Here is a 20,585-nt window from a genome sequence, read left to right as displayed (position 1 = left end):
TAATCCAAAGTTCTATTAAAAAACCATCTGGGTAATTAATAGCACATTTGTTCTCAGCCTCCTCCCAATTTGTCCATTAGTGGAATAAAAGCTCAGGACAAAGGGTAATGTGGTTCAGTTATATTTTACAAGAATTCTTCAGGAAGTTGGAAACACATGATAGTTTTCCAAAGATACATATGTTTATGGGCTCTCAGCGCAGCAAATAGGAAAATCCACAGGCTCTAAACTGGGGTTCTTTACTGTCATTATCTGTTTAACTTAAGAAACTGGGTTGGAGCATGGACAGCCCCCTTCCATGGGAGAGACAAGTGTGTTGGGAGAGGAGGAAAAAGGTAGATCTACCGGTATGTTCCCATCAAATTAAAAGTGAAACAAAACAAATGAAATTGTTCCTGAGCTGTTTGTCACAACTCCATGTTAAATGAACACAAATGACTTTTAATTCCCTTTCACCTGATAACTGGAGTCCTTCCTGAAAACTCTTTTTAATGTCTCTTTGAAAGTTTTAGCCTCAGGCTGCATAGTTCAGCAGAAACTCTAAATAAACTAACTTTTCTCACTCACCCTTTCCCCTTTTATCTGTCTCTCCAGTTGCTGCCTTTCTTTAATTTCTTTCTTTTTCCCAATGAAAACTTTATCCAAAAAGAAAAAAAAACAACTCAATATGTTTGCAAATTCAAATGAGGACTTGCTGTATTTTCACTTATTTAAGTTGTTTGTTTATTTATTTTGGAAGTCCATGGACAGCTAAACATTTATTCCTTCAGTTCTCAGTGGGTAGAGAAAAGTCAACTCTTTTCTTTATTATTATTATCCTCTTTCTTCAGCTTTGGATCATTTGTTGCACTTCCATCTAATCTCTCAGGTTAGAGAAAGGTGCTAATGAGGAGAAAGAATTTAATGGATTGAGTTCTATTCTGGATGAATTTATTTCAGACAGGAAGAACTTTCCATGGCTATGACTTGCATCCTTCCTGCTGGCCACAGAGAGGACCAGGGAGAGAGAATGTGAATGGTGAAAATGTATCACTAATTCTGGACCAACAACTGAAAGTCTGTGTCATCCTGACAGTGAGTTAGAAGCATCTTCAAAGGACAGCCCAGTTTTCCAAAAGCTCAATTTCTCTGGTGGGAGCCGAGGTCCTAATATAGGCCAAAGAAAATGAGTTGTTTATATATTAATTTGTGCCTAAGACTTTTTAAAACTTTACTGAGTTAGGAGGTCAGCATTAGAGACTGCCAGAGCCCTGGATGAACCCCTCTGCAGGCACAATGGGGTTTTTCTTGGACCAGGACACTGCTATCCCAGACTGATGAGGGAGAGTCACTGGGCCTCTACTGAACAGAACAAATATTTGTGAGCACTTCACACAAGAATACCCTTGAGCTCATTGTATTTACATTGCAAATGCTCTGTACATAGCAAAGCAGTTATGAGGCCCTGGAATTGGTATTTGTTTGGAGTACTCTAAATTCATGAAGGATCTGGAAGTAAGTTTCCCCAAGAGAGAAGAGTCAGAGTGCAAATACCCCCCCACCAAAAACCAAAAAAAAAAAACCAAACCAAAAAAACAACCCAACTTCTGAGAACCCAATTGTTATATCTTCTTGCAAAATCTCTCTTTTCCAGTGTAAATGTAAAGGAGTCTGTCCTAAAATGAAACTCTAAAGATCTTGTTCAAAGCAAATCTCACTTGTGAAACTTTGGACAAGTCACTTAACCTTCTTAAGGTCTCAGTTTCTCCATTTGTGAAACGAATGATTAGATGACTTTCAGAGGCCCTTCCAGTTCTATATCTATGACTAAGAATTAAAAGCAAATTGTCAGTACCAGCTGTTTGTAAAAAGAGCAAATTGACATGTTTTGCTGGTTTATACTGACAGTTTTAAAGTATGACTAGCATTTCATACAGATTGCCCTCTGTGGACTTTTTCCTGCACTCTCCTCCCTTGATTCTAATGTCACATATTCTATTAACTGGAAGATGATGCCTATAGTATTCTTATCTCCTGAAACAAGCTTTAAAAAATTTCCATAACCAGTAGGGCTTTCTCTGTGATAGAGTTCATGACCTGAGCTTGGATTAGCTATCGTAGTTGCATAAATGGTGTAAGATTAGTCCTTAAACTTCTTTCAATTATTCTCCATACTACCCAGATTTTTATTCTTTTCAAGTTCTGATACCCCTGGGAGGTGAAGGGTACTAATTTACTAACTTCTTAGTATGAAATGATTTATTAATTGATCTATAAGCACTTATTAAGCTTTATGGAGATTTTATGATTGCTTTTCTCTGAAATGGGATGCCTAGAAAGTCCCAAGTTGTCTTCAGGGAAGTAGGAGAGAGGGAATGGAAGAATGAATATAAAAGGGTAGTTGCTGTTGTTCAATCTTTGTGTCCCCATTTCGGGTTTTCATGGCAAAGATACTGGAGATTTGCTATTTCTTTATTCATCTCATTTTATAGATGAGGAAACTGAGGCAATCAAGGTTAAGTGACTTGTCCAAGATTACACAGTAAGAATCAATGATACTATTCCTGAACTCTTGGCTTTAGGGTCCTGGTCATGCAAGTCTAAAGGGAGGTAGAAGTCAAAGTAGTGCTTTGCCTTGCATGGCAAATATTTTCTATCTCTTCATAATACTTTGCTCTTCTGGAGGGCTGGCTTCTCTTCTTCCCTGTGGGAGGCAGTTGCTCAGGAGATAAGAATTCAAGACTACTCCTTAGAGGACACAGATCATACCAACAAAGCTAAGTGATATATTCTTTCACTTCAAAGTAGAATTAAGAACTGCAAGGGAATCAATTATAACCCACTCATTTTACAGAGGACTAAAGGAAGTAAAATTTAAGATCACATCTTAGATAGGAAGTGGCAGAGTTGAGATCTGAACCCATCTCTTAAAGCTAAAGGTGAACTTAGACTCAATGGTGGAAAACTATGTCTCTAGAATATGTGTCTCTACTCAGAATCTGGGATCCATCCAAGTGAATCCTGCCATACAAAGATGATAGGTGATTGCATATTGGAAGACCACAGATATGACCAAGGACTAACTGGTGATACTTCTTGTCTCTATGATACTCATCAACCTTGACATCTTGAAGGCTTGTTTGCAGTAGTATCTGCCAGATATAGTAATATACTACTCTCAGCATTGCTAAACTTAGGATCAGTCAGGTAGGGAAGGTTTTTGCTTCTCTCAGAGTCATGAATTGCCCAATGCACTGTACCTTGCATCATAGAGAATAGCTAACATTTATATAGTTACTTTAATATTAAAACTAATTTAATATAGTTTGCAAATAACTCATTTTATCCTCATAACTCTGGGAGGTTGGTGCAATTTTTATACTCATTTTTCTAGATGAGGAAACTAAAACTGTGAGGGGATGACTCTCTTATTTTCTACCTGTGGCACTCAGGGCAAGTCAGTCAACCCTGTTTGTCTCAGTTTCTTTATCTGTAAAATGAACTGTAAAGTTAAAAAGAATTATAAAATAAGGATAAGAACATTGTTCACTTTTCCAGTCTTTCTTCTCTATAATAGGGTCCAATGATATTGACTTCCTTATTGTTTCATCTCTTGACCCTGAGCATTTTCATTAACAATCCATGTCTAGAATGTTATCCTTTATTTCTGCCTTTTGACTTTTCTGAATTCCTTTAAGTTTCAGTTAAAATCTCACCTTTTGCAAGAAATCTTTTCTGGTATCTCCTTAATATGAGTATCTTACTTCCAATTTAACTTGAAAATATCTCATTCATTTATTTATTTATAGTTGTTTGCACATTTCTCCCTTTAGAATATAAGCTCCTTGCAGACAGGGACTATTTTTTTTTTAGGGTTTTTTGCAAGGCAGTGGGGTTAAGTGGCTTGCCCAAGGCCACACAGCTAGGTAATTATTAAGTGTCTGAGACCGGATTTGAACCCAGGTACTCCTGACTCCAGGGCTGGTGCTCTATCTACTGCACCACCTAGCTACCCCAGGACTATTTTTTAAAATCTTTTTTGTATGTTCAGCACATCCCTTGGAACATATTAGGAGGGACTGAACTCCTGACTCTCTCCTTTTATTTAATAGTTATTTTTGCAATGCAGTGGAGTAAGTGACTTGCCCAAGGTCACATAGCTAGGTAATTCTTAAATGTCTGAGACTGGGTTTGAACCATGTCTTCCTGACTCCAAGGCCGGTGCTCTATCTACTGTATCACCTAGCTACCCCTTGCCTCCCTTCTTTTTAAGACAAAGCACAACAAAATGGGTTATTGATAGTTTTGACTTTCATTTCATTGATGGGGAAGATTTAATTGAAAGATTGGAAGCAGATATTTTAAAGAAATGTTCTTTTTTAGTCAGTTTCATTTATGCCTATTGCAAACTTTTTGAAGTGGAACTCATGGATTGTTATTCTGCTTGCTCTGATCTTGAATGAAACAATTATTTTATTTATTAATGAGGATTATGGGTTGGGATGGGGCTTGATCATGATCTCTGTGGCTAACTGAGAAACATGATCTGATGTCTTGCTATCCTATTCTTCTAGCATTTCCACTCAAATTCAGTGTGATTCAATGATTGTCATAAAGACCCTTCTTAATCCTCCATACAAGCATGTTGGTTATTTAAGTTCCAAATGGATCTATTTGGTAATGTCTATGGGGAGAATCTTTCCTATCACAAAACTGACTCATATTTGCATATATATCTGTATATATATATATATATGTATATATATATATATACATATAGCATATTGCCTCCATGTTGCACTTGGGTTCCTACTGTGTCACTGATTTAAGAAATTTTTCTCAGAATTTTTTCCTCCTTACTTCCACCCTTAACCCAACAAATTTCTCTTCCAAACTTTTGTATTTATGTTTCACAAAAATTCTTAATTCTTTCCCTTTCTTAGTGATTACATCCTTTACCTTAGTATGTCTTTATCACTTCTTTCCTTGATTACTGCAATAACCTTCTAATAAATATCCCTTCCTCAACCTTTTCCCTTCTCTAATCTATCCTCCAACTCAATAAAACTCTAGTGGTTCCCTCTTACTTCTAGCATCAAATACATTGTACACTTTCTATGATTTAAACCTGAGCCAAATCTACCTTTCCAATCTATATATCATTCCCTTTCATCCCTTCTACAGTCTAGTCATTTTTTTCCTCCAGGATACTTGACTTTTCCCCATCCTTGGAATATATTCCTTCTTCACCCATGTCTTAGAATCCTTAATTTTCTTCAAAATTCAACAGCTACCATATGAAGCTTTTCCTGATACTCCAACTGCTAATGTCTCAGTCTCCATTACACACACACACACACACACACACACACGCACATATTGTATGCATAATTCATGAGGCAGTGATTCTTTCACTCTAGCTTTTGACTCCCCTTAGTACTTTGCAAATGATTGGCACTAATAAATTCTTCTTAGATATCTATAACAAGAAGGCAGGATGTGGTACTAATTATATAATCTTCAAGTATTCAAAATAAAGTATTTTAATACAGGAACTCTTCTTAAAAGTCATAAATTATTCTTGAAAAAGTGCAATTTAACCTGCAGGTATTGTGTTTAGAGTATTAATTAATAATATTCTTCCAATTAAGAATCTAGAAATGTGTGTCCTAATTATTGCCTCATTTTTTATTATATGTGACCTTGGCAGACAAATGAATGTTTTAACTTGATGCTTTATAGGACTAAAAAATTAGCAGTACAATAGTCCCTTCCTATTCTCTACTAAGATTCCATAAATAAATGCCTTAAAGGCTTCTGAGATCATCAGGTGAAGTGTAAAAATGTTCTTTTTTTCCTCCCCTAGTGGTTCTCTCACATCAGATTAAGTGCCAAAGCATTTGTTCTTTCAGTCTACAGGTGGGACTGGACTTGTAGAAATAATAAATCACAGTCATTATCCCTCTAATAGTACCTGATTACTTCCCCCTCAAAGGATATTGCTAAAATACCTCCACCACTACTATTAGTCTCAACTGGGATTGTCATAGAAGACAAGCAATTAACAGATATCACACAGGATAAGACTTTTAGAAAAAGGGCCAGAAGCTTGGAGTTTAAGAAAGGATATTAGACTTAATCTGAAAGACCAGACAGACATGGGATAAAACCTTCCTCTCCACCAAGATCCTGGTCCAAAGAAAGGTTGATCATAAGGCAACAGTTTTACAAAATGAACATGAAAGGGCAGTGACTCAGAAACTCTGGGTTCAAAACCTAGCTTGACCTTGGAAACTCAAGTGACTTCTCTACATCTTTGTTTTCTCATTTTGTGGAATAAATGAATGAATCAATAAATCTGTAAACTGAGGGAGTTGGACTAAGACCTTGTAAGGATCTTTTCAGCTCGAAACCCCTAAAACCATAATGACATTTGCATGTCACTTTCATGTATACATTTTCATGTATATTCTGATTCTAACAGCAGCTGAGTCAAGTTGACATTGGAAATACCATTTCATTCTGTTCTGATATGGGAAATGATGAATAGGGTTCTCTCAGTAAAAAAAAAATCACATGAATAGATGCAATGGGAAATAGACTTTATACAAAACTAACAGCCATACTGCAGGATGATCAGTTGTAAATGATCTACTTTTTCTCAGCAATGCAGTGACCCAAGAGGACTCTGAAGAACTTATCATAAAGAATGCTGTCCATCTCAAGGACAGAGCTGATGTGTTTGAATACAGCCTGAAGCATTATTTTTTCACTTTATTTTTCTCTTTCTTTTGGGAGGGTTATGTTTACTTTTACAACATGACTATTGTAGTAATTTTTTATAACATGATTATTGTAGTTAATATAGTGATGTTCAACCTATATCAAGTAACTTTGCTTTCACAATGAGGGGGAGTGGGGTGGGAGGAAAGGAGAAGATTTGGAATTCAAGCTTTTGATGTGAATATTGAAACTTGTTTTTGCATGTACCTGGGGGAAAATAAAGTAGAATTAGAAAAAAATAAAGTACAATTCAAACCTTAAAAAAAGAAATACCATTTCAATAATTTAAGAATCTGATATCAGTCACATAGGTATAGATTGCAACTCTTCTTTGACTTAGGAAAAAATCAGGAAAAAATCTTCAAGGCTTACTGGAGTCCAGTTCAACTTTGGATTTACCTAGGTTGGTTCTCTGAAAACAAACAAGCCAAGTCCAGATTCAAAATCTTTCCAGCTTGCTGTGGGCTGGTATACTGACAGAGTTAGTGGGACTTGAGTGAAACTTCCACACTTCTACAACAATTGTTAGGACCGTTTTGAGTAATGAAATTATGGCAGTTTGAGTTAACTTTGCCCTCTGGTGGAGTGATTTGGGACCCAGTTATGGGCTCTTTTGGGTAAGGAGAAGCCCTAGAAAACTTTCTGCCTTTTTATAAGTGGTTTTTACTATCTTATATCTTCCTTTGGATAGCTTTTGGGAGTATATGCATATTTTTTATAAATGGATTGTTTATTTGAGCCTTCAGGCTCTTATTGATCCATTTGATCAGATATGGAATAGTGACTATGACAATATCGATCACACAGCTTTGAGATCTCAGGTTCTTTCCAATTTTTTATCTTAAAACTGCAACTTCTATTTGCTAAATCGATAATTTAGAGCACAGAAAGGCAATAATAGCATAGTGTGTTAGAAAGCTGGTCTTTGAGTTAGAAAAATCCATTTTCAAGTCCTGGTTATGTGACCCTGGAAAGACTATCTCAATGGCCCCACACAACTTTTTAAGAGTGTAGAAATGCAGAGAACATAAAAGAGTCAGTGAGGGAAAGGTTTCTTCGTGGGGCCAATAGAAAACTCACTTGGGATAACTTTGCAATAGCCTCAGTGGATTCTTTATCATCATACAATTTAATTTTTTTCTTTCAATTAATTTTTAATATACATTTAAAAAATTGAGTTCTAAATTCTTTCTTTCCATCCCACCCCTCTTCTACCCATTGAGAAGGAAAGCTCAAGATAATATTTAAAAAATACTGATTGGTCTCCTTTCTTTGTGCATTGTATTATGGTAACAGGAACAAGGCATAAAGGAGTTCTTTTCCAGTATTATTTGCCATCCCATCATCCATGTTTCCTGCCTTTGTTCATATTTTCCAGAACTAGCAGGCTCTTCCTCATCTATTTTCACTTGTTGAAATGTTAACTGACTTTGAAGACAGCTAAAATAGGTCCTTTTTCATGAAGCTTTCTTTGATACCCTGAGTTGCATCATTTTTCCCTAGACCTTGATCCAAATTTGTACTGCCACTATATGCATTTTTCATGTTCTATTCTGTATGTAAATGTGGAGTTGAAATCACTGATTACTACTATTATCCTTAACATATCATTGCTGTTGCATTTATTTTATTTTATTTTTTTTTGCAAGGCAATGGGGTTAAAGTGACTTGCCTAAGGTCACACAGTTAGGTAATTATTAAGTGTCTGAGAACAGATTTGAACTCAGGTACTTCTGACTCCAGGGTCGGTGCTCTATCCACTGTGCCACCTAGCTTCCCCTGATATATTTATTCTTTAAAAATAGATATCAATCCATAACTACATGCGACTAGGTCCCTGCCATCTCTCTAGGTATGACTGGAAGTCTGTTTGAATTGGTTGAGAGACTTAATAATGTCCTATGGGGCCTATATAAAAACCACTGAGTTGATTGGAAATGGATATTTGAATGAGCAGGGAGCTAAAGAAAACATTCTAATGAAACCCCTGAGGATGAACTACTTTGCAAATACTTTGACTTTGTTCTTAGCATCTCCCCCCTCTCCTGCCCAAAGATCCTTTCCACTTTCCCTTCTTTGTTAAGAGGAAAACCTTGAAAGTTTTGAAGAGTCTGGAAGATACTCCATTTTCTCATCAACATTACTGTAACATTCCTAGCCAGCTATGTGACTAAATAGATAGAGTAATAGGACAGATAGGTTGTATAGTGGTTAGAATCATGGGTTTGGAAACAGGAATACTCGTCTTTATGAGTTCAAATCTAACCTCAGGCATTTCTTCCTGTGAGAACTTGGGTAAGTCACTTAAACCTGTTTGCCTCAGTTCTTCATCTGTAAAATAAGCTGGAGAATGCACTTCATTATCTTTGCCAAGAAAACCACAAAATGAGGTCATGGAGAGTCAGACATGACTGAACAGCCATAACATGATAGAATACTTGTTCTAGAATCAGAAAGCACTTAGTTCAAATGTTATTTCAGACAATCACTTGTTGTGTGACCTTGGGCAATTCAAATAAGCTTTTTCTTTCAAACTGTTTCCTAAAATGGGGGTAATAGCAACTAATTCACAGGATTGTTGATAGGATCAAGTAAGATAGCTAAAATTTGCTTAACGAATTTTAATAATAATAACTATATAAATACTAGTTATCATTCTTATTATTGCTAGAATTCTCAGAATGTTTTGTCTATATTGGGAGCCAAGGAGTGCTTGGATTAGTTGGTGAAAGCATATTCAAGATAATAAAAAAAATCCCAGTAGAAAAACTTCAACACACCTAAGGAGCACATCATGAGAACTCTAGCAAAAGGAGTTCAAGGAGGGATGTTCCACGTACTCTTCAAGCCTGAGTTCACTTTCCCAGTACTCTATATATTGGTGGGAAAAAGGCATTATTTTGTATCAACTCTTTCTTACTATCTCACATTAATAAATACCTTTAAAAATCTAATTTAATTAATTGATTGCAATTTATAATCATAGGTGAAGCACTCTTATAGACAATAGGAAAGATAGTAGACAGAGAGATTGAAAATAAGTGATAGAACAAGAATTCAGAGGAGGCAATTTGGAATCACTTGATCTGGTTAGAAGGTTTGTCCTTGTTAAGTAGTAAAGTCACCTCTTTATGTATGACAGGGCTGACGGAAGGCATTTAAGTAACAAGAAATGAGGAAAAGGGGATAAAGGAGAGTTCATAGTAAATGGCCTAATTTTTTTTCCATAAAATTTCTATAAATTTTTTTCTCAACTTAAATGGGAAGGGGGAATCTTGGGGGATTAGAGAAGAGATGAAAAGTTTTGGAAGAGCCATTATGGAAAGTAGGATATTAATTTAATAAGTAAGAGATATAGTTGGATTGCCTACCAGCAATGAGGGCAAATGAGTGATTGAGCAGGTAGAGTTGTATTGTATGTTGTATAGTAGGCTGTATTGTAATACAATACAGATCAATCAGATTTTCTCTATCTTCATTTAGCAGTATGTGTAGGAGTGAAGGGGGAAGATGGTGGCAGTGATCCAATGCTGAGGTTTGATAGAGTGCAATTGGTGGTATGATAGGGACTTTAGAGAAGAAATAGTCTAGAATTGAACTGGTTAACCAAGAGATTATGATGGCAAAAAAGAAGAAAGAGAAGGAGAAGGAAGAAGAAGAAGAAGAAGAAAGAAGAAGAAGAAGGAAGAAGGAAGAAGGAAGAAGGAAGAAGAAGAGGAGGAGGAGAGACTAATATAAAGGAGATTGCTTAAGAGAGAATTTAGTTTTCGATCTATGGACAAAGAGTGACATATATTGTTTAGTTGTTTTAGTCGTTTCTGACTCTTTGACCTCTTCTGGGGTGTTTTCTTGGTAAAGATTTGAACATTTCCTTCTCCAGCTTGTTTTGCAGATGAGGAAACTGAGGCAAAAAATAAGTGACTTTCTAAGTGTCACATAGCTAGTAAATTCAGTTGGAGGCTGAATTTACTGTATCTTGATTTCAGGCATTTTATCCACTGAGCCACCTAGCTGCCTACTCTAAGACATACAACAAAGTATATATATATATCATTTACAAGTGTAGTAAGTATACTATATTATATACTAGTACATTATAATATATTATACTATATCATATACTCTAATATTTAATATAGAGGAATACTATTACCATTGGCATTAAACACAAATAGAAATTCCTGTGGTTTGCATATTGACTTAGAAAAGCACATATTAACATCATGTTCTATTGTATTTTTATTTTGTTAAACATTTACTAATCACACTTTAATCTGGTTACCATACTTGAAAGTTGTACACTGCTGCAGACTGTGAGTCTCGCACAATAGATTATATTACATATTATACTAAGCATACAATTAAATGATACAATAGAGAGAGAGTATTGGGTCTAGAGTCAGGAAGTTGAATTTGGACCCAGCCTCAGACATTCACTAGTTGTATGATCTTCTGTTTGTCTTAGATTTCTTATATATAAAATGGGGATAATCATATCACCTAACTCAGGATTATTGTGAGGCTCAAATGTTTTGATACTTGTAAAGCACTTAACTCAGTACTAAGTATATGGTAGGTGCTATGTCAAGGCTCGTTGCTGCAATTATTATACTATATTCATACTGTACAACACAATATAGTGTATAGGATGGCTTATATTATGCATATGATAGTATATATGACTATTCTGCAAAATATAAATTGTACTATACTGTATAATGTTTTTCTATTTTTATATTATGTTGCATGTAATTATTTTTTGTATCTTACAAATTACAATATATTATTGTGTTTTATTGTACTGTGTATTACAACATGCAGTATACTATTGTTTTGTTGTATTTTATATACTATTGTATATTTTATCATATTGTATATTACAATATATAATATACTATTGTATATTTTGTATTGAATATTGTAATATGTATTATCTGTTTTATATTGTATTTAATACTTTATGCTATATTTTGTACTTTATTATTATAGTGGGCTCATTGCTTATGTATGCATGCTACCTGAAAAACTTCCCAGAGCAGCCCTAATCAGATTAAAATATACTTGGGAAATAGCAAAATAAATGAAAATATAAAACAATATAGATAAAGGAAATTTGTGGTTTTCAAGATTATCGTGCTGTCTGTAGGAATCAATTTTTATTTGACTTTGACTACACTACTATATACTACAAAAGATATGGTACATAGTAGATAGCATATACTATATAGTTTAAATACTATTTAAACAATTTGCTATGCTGTAGTATATTCTGTGTTATATATGCAAGATTATTTAGAAAGCTATACCCTATATTCCATTCCTTACTTGATAGTATAGCATGTAGTATGGTATATGTAACAGTATATAATGTAGCATATAGTTTAATATCATGGTATATGTGTAGGTATATATGCATGTGTAGGATTATATATGACTTGTAGTATATCTACCACAATTTTCTAGTATTATAGCAAACTATATGTTACAGTATATGATATGGTAAAGAATATGGTATAATAGAATATAGTACTATGCTAGTCGAAATGGCAACTCTGCATAGTAGGGAGATAGGGAATGGGAGTTGCATGGTGATCTATAGGGTTCAGAATCTCTGAAATATGTAAGGTATGATCCGATGTGAGCTCCTAGACACTAGTAAAGTAGTATAAGTGAGATGAATGCCCCCATTTCATTTCATTTCAACTACTACTACTACTACTACTACTACTACTACTACTACTACTACTACTACTACTACTACTACTACTATTACTACTAGTCCTTTGGTATAGAAGAGGACCACACCAACCAGTCAAGTGACTGGAGATATGAGTTGCACAATTTTATTTATTATAGTGAGGTGTATGCTGTACAAGTCATTCTTCTCATTTGCCTTTACTAGACTCCTCCTGTATCAGCGAGGATCCACAGTGCATCATTAACACTGGGCAAACACCAGCATGTGACATTTGGTGGCAGAATGTGACTAACAGGTTCATCCTGACAGTGTTAAAACTATTGCCAATTGTAGCATACTAATGAGTAGCTTGCAAAATAAAGATGGAAGGTTTGAGAGGAAAGATTGTGCTGACAACTAGCCCATTGAGAAATAGGTTAGGATGTATCTGGAAGTTTCATTCTCTGGTCAATTAGTATCCTATGCTCTATGACACTACACTCAATACTATCATATACTATATTCTAATATATTATAGAACATATATTATATGCTATACTACAGCAGGCTATATAAGACCATATGTAATATGTAACCTAGTGTTTATATATATATATATATGTATATATTAGTACAGTGTAACAAATAGCTAGTTAAATAAACCAATCAATAAATAAGCAAACAAGTAAATGAATGATTAATATACAAATGAAAGTTAACATATCATATAATATGTACCATATGTAGCACTTACTAGGTAATATACAAATGTTATGTTATTTGTCACATATACACAATGGCATTTTTCATGCAGGTGTGATATTTATTAAGCAAGAATGCATACAAAGTTATTTATTGTCCAAACTTAATGAAACATTTTCTGTTCATGAAAAATAAATCATCCATCAGAAATGCTATTTTATTTATCACACCTGCATGATATATACTTTATAAAAATGCATAATATATAATTTATCATGCACATATAATTGTATGTTGTAGGTTAAGTATATATTGCACATATTTCATATATGCACATATATGAAAATACTATACTATGTTTATAGCTTAATATATACTATATTAAAGTATTATAGTACAATTATGTTCTATATTCTATACTTCATATTATACCAGGCTACATAATATAGTATGGAGTACAGTATTGAGTGAGACAGTTTATGGCTCAGTAGATAGAACACTGAGTCTGGAGTTAGAAAGACCTAAGTTCAAGTATAGCTCAAGATACTAATTGTATGACCCTCTGCAAGTCACTAAACCTCTGTTTGCCTAAACCACTAAAGAAAGAATTGCTAAATCATTTCAGTATCTTTGCAAGAAAACCCCATTGGCATGATATGGTTCATGGGGGTCACAAAAAATCAGGCATGACTGAACAGCAACATAGTATTCAATATAGGATACTAGAGCATGGTGTATAGTATAGAATAAGATGAATATATATATATATATATATATATAAAATAGCATAAAGCATACTCTACTGTATAGTAAACTCTGTTATAAAATGTAGTGTAGAAGGTAGGAGAGTATATACTATATTAAATAATATTGTGTGTGTATATATATATACATATACATATATGTATATATACATATTTCAGAGTGCTTTGGATTTAGGTCTTCCTGACTATATTCCCCATGCTCTTATCATTGCCTGAATATTTTGTCTTTATTAAAAAACAAACAATAGCCCTCCCCCACCCCAATTTCACCTTGAATATAGAATTTAAATTGAAGCAGGGGCCCAAATAAATATTTATTTATTTTGCATTTATTTAATGCAGTGAGGTTAAGTGACTTGCCCTAGATCACACAGTTAGGTAATTATTAAGTGTTTGAGGCTGAATTTTGAACTCAGTTCCTCCTGACTCCAGGGCTAATGATCTAGCCACTATGCCACCTAGTTGCCCCCGGATAAATACAGTAATTAGATTATAATTAGAATAAATTAGAAACCTAGTCTTTCTGACATCAAGTTTGATGCTTTAATCTATTATCCAGAGCTGCCATCTCAATCAATTAAAAATCCATCACCTGTTAGCCAGTCTTTTGGACCCATGGATCATGAAGACACCATTCATTTCTAGATCTATATTTCCTAACATATCAGAGCTTCTGCTCTCCTAGCACAGTCTTTGAAAACTCAGGGTCATTCCACTTATCAATGAAATATCAGAACTAGAATTTGGTGGAGGATTATTAACATTAATTGAAAATAACATGACTTATCTAACATTCAAGTTCTTAAAGAGTTCTCATTAAGTCTTTTTTTAAAGTTTTTGCAAGGCAAACGGGGTTAAGTGGTTTGCCCAAGGCCACACAGCTAGGTAATTATTAAGTGTCTGAGACCGGATTTGAACCCAGGTACTCCTGACTCCAGGGCCAGTGCTTTATCCACTACACCACCTAGCCGCCCCTCATTAAGTCTTAATTATCAAATTTGCAGATGTCACTAAGACAAGAGAGGTAGATAATATATCTGACCCATTCATTATTAAATAAGGTTATTTAGTTTCCAGTTATTTTTATTTATATCTTTCTGCATTTGATTGTGAGGTTTTTATGCCCCAATACATTGTCAATTTTTGCGTAGGTGCCAGGTATTGTGAAGAAAAAGGTATATTCCTTTCTATTTCCATTCAGTTTCCTGCAGAGGCCTATTCTATATAACTTTTCTGCTATTCTATTCGCCCCCCCCCCAAAAAAATATAGACCCTCATGAGCAATAAAGTAAAGGGAAAAATAAACATACAAATAATAGTAATAATAGTAACAATAATAGTAATAATAATAATAATAATAATAATAATAATAACAATAATAACAATAATAACAATAATAATAGTGGCCAGGTGGCACAGCAGACAGAACACCAGCCCTGGAACCAGGAGCACCTGGGTCCAAATCCATCCTCCAACATACAATAATCACCCAGCTGTGTGGGCCCAGGCAAGCCACCCAACTCCATTTGCCTTGCAAACCCCACCCACACTAATAATAATAATAATAATAATAATAATAATAATAATAAATTGTGCTTCAGTTTGTGTTCCAACAACTCCTTCTCTGTCACGTGTGAATCACATTCTTTATGATAAGTCCATCACAAAAGCTTCTTCCATATTTTTCCACTGTTGCCATTGCTGCTTGCAACTCTCTCCATTTGTACTTCCCCACTACCATATAACTATATTCTCTTTCTCCTTCCACTCCGTTCCTCTTCTCAAATGTGCTGTAGGGTAGCTGGGTGGCACAGCAGATACATCACCAGCCCTGGGGCCAAGAGGCCCCATGCCAACATACCACCCCCAAGGCCCAGCATCCACCCAGCCCTGTGGTCCCAGACAGGCCATCCAATCCCAGCCCCTAGCAAGAAGTTAAAAAGAAAATGTGTTATATCTGACCACTCTCTCCCCCATGGTCTACCCTCTCCTCCATCACTCAGATCCCCCCTTCCCCCTTCCACCATCCCTCTTTTCTCCTTTTTACTCTAGATGTCTATACCCTATTGAGTATATCCGCTGTTTCCTCTCCTAGCTACCTCTGATGAGAGTGAAGATTCTCTCATTCCCCCTCACCTTCCCCCTTTCCATATCATTGCAATAGCTCATTGTAATAAAAAAATCTTGTTATATGAAATATCTTAGCCTATTCCACCTCTCCTTTCTCTTACTCCCATTACATTTCCCTTTTAGCCATTGACTCCATTTTTACACTATATCATATCTTCAAATTCAGCTCTCTCCTGTGCTTCATCTATAGAACCACCTTCTACCTGCTCTATTAAATGAGAAGTTTCTCATGAGTATTATTAGTATCATTTTTTCTATGTGGGAATATTTGTAGTTCATCATCATTAAGTCCCTCATATTTTTCCCTTCTCCAATCTCTATGCTTCGCCTGAGTCCTATATTTGAAGATCAAACCTGTTCAGCTCTGGCCATTTCAACCTGAACATTTGAAATTCCCCTGGTTCATTGAAAGTCCATCTTTTCCCTGGAAGAGGACATTCAGTTTTGCTGGGTAGTTGATTCTCGGTTGCATTCTGAGCTTTTTTGCCTTACAGAATATTATATTCTAAGCTCCACAAGCCTTTAATGTAGTTGCTGCTGAGTCCTGTGTGATTCTGCCTGCAGCTCCACGATATTTGAATTGTGTCCTTCTGGCTGCTTGTAATATTTCCTCTTTGACTTGGGAGTTCTGGAACTTGGCTATAATATTCCTGGGGGTTGTTTTATTTTGGATCTCTTTCCAGGGGAGATTGGTGGATTCTCTCAGTTTCTATTTTGTCCTCTGCTTCTAGGATATCTGGGCAATTTTCCTGTAGGAATTCTTTAAAAATGATGTTGTCTCTTTTCCTGATCATGACTTTCAGGTATTCCAATAATTTTTAAATGATCTTTTCTGAATCTGTTTTCCAAATCGGTTGTTTTTTTCAATGAGATGTTTCACATTTTCTTCTAATTTTTCATTCTTTTGGTTTTTGAAGTCTTGTGTCTTGTGTCTTGATTTCTCATAAAGTCAGCAGCTTCCTTTAGTTCCATTCTACTTCTGAAGGATTTGTTTTCCTCAGAGAGCTTTCTTATCTCTTTTTTCCATCTGTCCAATTCTGCTTTTTTAAAGTATTCTTCTCCTCAATAACTTTTTGAACTGTTTTATGCATTTGACCTAAACTGGTTTTTAACATGTTATTTTCTTCAGCATTTTTGGATCTCCTTAACTAAGCTGCTGACTTCTTTTTTCATGTTTTTCCTGCATCTCTCTCATTTCTTTTCCCAATTTTTCTTCTATCTCCATCACTTGATTTTCAAAATCTTTTTTTGAGCTCTGTCATAGCATGAACCCAATTTCTGTTTTTCTTTCAGTCTTTAGATGCAGGAGCTTGTACTTCCTCATCTTCAGATTGAATATTTTGATCCTTCTTGGGATCATAGACAATGTATTTCTCATTGGTGTTCCTCTTTTTTTCTCTGTTTACTAATTTACTCAGCCTGTGCTTGGTTTGGGGGTGCTTCCTGAGCTTTTGGGTATTATTGCCCATCAGCAAGTATCTCAGTGTGTGAAGCTCTGTCTTCACTCCTGGTCTGTGAAAGACCACAAGCGCACCCCTCTGCCACAGGGCTGAGGTGGGGGGGACTGCCTAGACTGTGATCAGGACCCAAATGTGATCAGAACCCCAGAGTCCTGTTCCAGGTATAGAGGGCAGATCTTGGAAGTCTCTCTCCACTCCTCTACCTAGGCTGAGCACTCAAGGCTCCTTTGCCTGGGGGCTCCTGCTTAGGCCCTCTGCCTGCTTCTGGTTCCTGGATCTGGGCTACGGTGGCCATGCTGTTCACTGAGTGCCCTAAGGGCTGGCTTTATGGGCTGGCTCTGGCAGAGGTCCTCTGCCGATCTTCCAAGTTGTGCTTGGTACTCTCCGGATGTAGGTCAGGAAACTGCCCCTGCTGCTATGAGCTGCATCTCTTAGGTACCCTGGGGTTGCCTCCGGGAGGCTGAGGTTCCTTTGATCTGGCGACTGGCCCTCTAACCCTGTGGAGTAGAGCCTTTCTGTTATTTTCCATGTTACCTTGGACTGGAGAACTGCCTCACTGGATCCCTCTATGGGTTTTGTCTCTCGAAAATTTAGTTAGAATCCTTATTTTATAAGTTTTGAGAGAGAGCATCTAAGAGAGACTCTTCAGTGGCCATCTTGGTTCCGCCTCCTCAAATGATATATTTGTAAAGGGTTTTGCAAATCTTATGGAGTTATATATGTGCTATTATCAGTATCATGAGGATCAAATGAGATTATGTACATAAAACTCTTTGTAAGGTTTAAAACCAAAGTAACAAGCATTTATTAACTTCTTACTATATTCCAGGGACTGTACTGAACTCTAAAGATTCAAAGAAAGGTGAAACAAAACAAAAAAACAGAAACAAAATGAACCAACTAAATAAAAAAACCTCCACAGATCATACCTTCAAAGTGCTCTTGTTCTATTGAGAGGCACAACATCATTCAGCTATGTAAAAATAAAACATAAGCCAGACAAATTGGATATAATGAAGGCATCAGAATTAAAGGGCTTTTAGGAAAGCCTTCTTGAAAAAGGTATATTTTTTAACTGGGATCTGAAGGAAGTCAGGGAAACTAAGAATGAGAAAATTATAGGTCTGTGGAACAACCACTGAATCTAGGTGGAGTAGTGGCAGCATTGACCTTTGAGTCAGGAGGACCTGAGATGAAATCTAGTCTTAGACATTTACTAGATGTGTGATCTTGGGCACTTAATTCCAACTGTTTTCCTTACCTTCAACCCCACCCCTAAATTCCTGGAGTCAACATATGGTGTGTCTTACATGAGGAATAATAAGGAAGTCATTGTTGTAGAGTGCATAGAAAGGTGTAAGAAGTTTGGAAAATTGGAGAGGAGACAGCTTTTTTATTTTGGCCTGGAGGCAATAGGAAGTTACTGAAATTTATTGATAAGGGGAGTGACATGATCAGATCTATGATTTGGGAAGATAATTTTGGCAACTGAGTGATAGACCAGAATAAAGAGAGACATGAGACAAGAAACCAAATAATAGTTTATAGTAATAGTTCAAGTTTAAGGTGATGAGCTGCACCACCCTCAGAGGAAAGAAGGCAGCATATATGCGATGCTACAAAGGTAAAATTGACTGGACTTGGAAGCTAACTGGATATGGGGAATGAGAGAATTTGAAGTCAAGGGTGACACCTAGGTTGCAAACCTGAGTGACTGAGAGGCGAGTTTGGAAAGAGTGAAGGTTTAGAGGAAAAAGATAGATTCAGTTTTGCACATATTGAGTTTAACATGTCTAAACAGCATCCAGTTTTAAATATGCAATGGGCAGGTGGAATGAGAGAATGAAGTTAGGTCTTGATAAACAGATCTGAAGATTTTCTGCATGGAGACAACAATTGAATCAGTGGGAGCTGATGGGATCACCAAACTAAATAGTATGGAGGGAGAAGAGAAGGAGGCCCAGAACAGAGACTTGGGGGACATCTACAGTTATCAGACATGACTGGATAAAGATCCAGGAAAGGAGAATGAGATGTAATATTGGAAAAGAACCTAAAAGAGAGCAGTGTTAGGAAAACTAGAACAAAGAGAGGTATCTTAGGAGGAGTGTCAAAGACTGCAGAGAGGTCAAGATGAATGTGTCTTTTGTATAGGAACTCTCATAATGCTGATTTTGTTTTTTTCTTCTTCATTCAGTAAATAATTTAGTTAAACCATCCTATTAGATATTTCTCAAATTCATCTTTCCATCTCCTGCTTTACAAGTGATGGCAACTTTTCTTCATCTTAGAATATTTTCCTTCTTCAACTCAGCCTCTTAGACTTTGTGGATTTTCTTAAGGTTCAAATCTGACTCTATACTTAGAAATGTTTTTTGATTTTCCTAATCATTAGTGCTTGCTATTCCCTCAAATTATGTTGTATTTATTTCTGTACTCATCTCCTCAACTCTATCACCAACTCTTTTCTAGGAAAATGTACTATCCCTGAGGTCAGGTGATGTTTTGTTTTTATTTCTGTACTCTTGAAACAGTATAATATCTTAAAGATAAGGGATTTTAAAAATATTTGTGAAGTGAATTAACTCTTATTCATGTATTCCCATAAATTCTCCATAGGGATGTACCCAGATTGCCCAAGAACCTTCTGTTTGATCTCATTACATTTAAGTTTCTAAGTAGTGAAGTAATTTCCTGGAGTGTATTGTGGTAAAAAGTACTCATAGATCAAAGTTCAGGGTATGGAGCAGGCATCAGTTTTATAAGTCATGGCAGAAAGATATGCCAGTTGACTCACAGAGAAAAATTCCAGAAAATCAAGTGGACTCTTATTAGAAGATGTTTTTACCAGTGTGTGTGTGTGTGTGTGTGTGTGTGTGTGTGTGTGTAATAAGATAGTATATAAAAAATGGAGGATAGTTAACATGCATCATCACCTGTCTGTACTCGACTTTAGAAACTGGACAGAGGTTTGCATTTCTGTTACTGACTTGGGAGAATGGAGTGATACAAATTTGCCTTACTCTGTGGTTAACCTTTCATAGAGAACTGAAGAAGAAGAAAACATAAATATAGGAAAGGGAACGAGAT

The sequence above is a fragment of the Macrotis lagotis genome, chromosome X, assembly GCF_037893015.1.
Source record: "Macrotis lagotis isolate mMagLag1 chromosome X, bilby.v1.9.chrom.fasta, whole genome shotgun sequence".
Lineage (NCBI taxonomy): Eukaryota > Metazoa > Chordata > Mammalia > Peramelemorphia > Peramelidae > Macrotis > Macrotis lagotis.
This window is presented reverse-complemented; position numbering follows the sequence as displayed.